We start from the raw sequence: 2,319 nt of genomic DNA, 5'->3' as shown, positions 1-2,319 counted from the left end.
CACAATTCCGATGAGTGTGTTAAGAGGTCAAAAAATACATGTTCTATCTATTAATATAAATTTTGATACATGCAATTATTTTTTATTTGTACAGTATTTTCTTTTCTTTCCCCCAACCAAATACATAATCAGACATGCCGCAGTTGGTGATTTTGATGAGATCAAAGCCAGATGAAGATACCAGCGATTGTCTGTCAATACGTTGCAATAACTTATAAGAACAGTGCAATTTTTAAGAAATTATTGAGAGATTTAGTATGTATGAACACTCTAAATAAAAAGGTAAATTCATAATATTTTTCAATACACGTTTTTTTTTTTTTTTTTTTTTTTTTTTTTTTTTTTTAATGCATCTTATCAAAAACATATAACAAAGGCAAGGTTTAAAACAAACCAGAAATCAATCGACTAGCTCTTTCAAAAGTTGCAGCTGTTGCAGTCCTTGTTGCAATCGGAAAGTTCCTCATATTTCCAATCCAACATGCAGACGATTTTGAATATCAATCCTTATCGGAAAGTTTACAGAGCAAGGTAATCCGTGTGTTGGCAATAAAGATGAAAATATCACTAAATAATGATTTTCTCTGTGGATGACTGATACCCCCGCAGTGAACAGCAACTACTGAATTCTCTTGAACGAACACTGGTCCCGACTTCCACATGTGATCGTAGTTTAGCCAAGTTGGAAGCGGGTGGGGACAATTTAAATGGTGGTACTACAATTTCTTCAGAATGGATTTCATCACTTTCATTTCCTTCATCTTCTTCATTATAAAGAAGTATGGGGGACTCGTGAATAATTAGATGCTGCTGCAACAGGCGGTTGATTGAAATAGCCGTCTCAGCAAATGACTCTAAATCCTTGGTACTGCTATTCCTAGAAAGCATTGTTGGTGTAGCAAGAGGAGTAGCAGCCGGTGGGCAAGATACCCAGGGGTGGTTCAAGACCTGCTTGGTAGAATAACGCTTGCGTGGATCTCGCACCAGCAAGTGACGAATGAGGTCTTTGGCACTGTCTGAGATTACACTCCACTCGTCTACTGGAAACTCATAAACACCACTTTTGATGCTGTTGAAAAGCAAGTCCTGGCAGTCATGACATGTCACATCACGGTTCCATCCACAACCACCTCCGCAGTCGCCATAAAATGGAGGGTAACCGCACAGCGTGATGTACATGATTATTCCCAGGCTCCAGAGATCGCATTTCTTGTCGTATGAGAAGCAATCACCTAACCAAGCTTCAACAACTTCAGGAGCCATATAATCAACTGTGCCGACAGGCGTAAGGAGATCTGGCGTGGTACACATATCCTTCTGAATTCCAACAAGCACACCACTTGCCAAATCAAAATCACATATTCGTATCGGGAATATTTCTTTCTTTTCACATAATATGTTTTCTAGCTTTAAGTCTCTGTGGGCTATACCTTTATTATGAAGGAAATCCAAAGCTCGTGTGATACATTTCACTATTAAACTGGCTTCTGTCTCAGTCAGGTTACCCCTTCTTTCAATATTGTCAAACAAGGTTCCACCCAACATCTTGTCAAAGACCAAATAAAATCGATCTTCTTCTTCAAAATATTCGTAAAGCTGCAGGATGTTTTCCTGACCTTGGCACAAGTGAAAGATTTCTATTTCCTTTAAGACTTTGCTCCTGGATCGGATCCTGTCTTTCTGAATGATCTTTACAGCATATTCTGTGTTATTGGAAATATTTTTAAAGGTCTGCACGGAAGCAATTGCACCATTACCTAACATTTCTCCTGTTGGTCTATACAAATCATTAAAGCTTTTAACAGGAATATCAGTTGCTCTTTTTTTCTTTATTCGGTATCTTCGTGTTTTGCGATTTAAAATTTGTTTGTTTTCTGCATCACGTAAATCATGGCATTCCATATCCCTAAAATCGTTATCTATCTCCATATTCAGTCCGTTTAACATACCGTAATGTCAGCACCTTTTATATATGTGATCGGTTGGAGACAATCAGCTTGTTGATTGGCTCGTGTCATCCTGTCGACACGACTAAAATTCAACAGTATTCAAATAAATCGCACATTGACACTGAGTAAGCACTTAATTAGGTACTCAAGGAAGTTCTTTTGGCCTAGCTGTGACGACTGATTGATTCGCTTGATTCATTTATTCACACCTTGGATTGGAAGAGTACATATCACAGTTATAAGGTGTTAACAATTAACAGAACAAAGGAAAACAAGAAATTAATCTGACAAGCTTTTAATTGATATTTATTTCTTAACAGTGCTATCACAAATAATCATTTGCCAAGAGCTTAATTGATCGATATTTTTT

At 37.4% G+C, this 2,319-nt stretch overlaps 1 pseudogene; it reads right to left on the bottom strand.

Annotated features, from left to right (window-relative positions):
• Nucleotides 1-567: 567 nt before the first annotated feature.
• LOC149771753 (MAP kinase-interacting serine/threonine-protein kinase 1 pseudogene) lies at nucleotides 568-1,929 on the bottom strand (annotated as a pseudogene).
• Between the last annotated feature and the right edge of the window lie 390 nt (nucleotides 1,930-2,319).

The sequence above is a fragment of the Sinohyriopsis cumingii genome, unplaced genomic scaffold (genome assembly GCF_028554795.1).
Source record: "Sinohyriopsis cumingii isolate HCF-2022 unplaced genomic scaffold, ASM2855479v2 utg001699l, whole genome shotgun sequence".
NCBI classification, from domain to species: domain Eukaryota; kingdom Metazoa; phylum Mollusca; class Bivalvia; order Unionida; family Unionidae; genus Sinohyriopsis; species Sinohyriopsis cumingii.
This window is presented reverse-complemented; position numbering and strand designations above follow the sequence as displayed.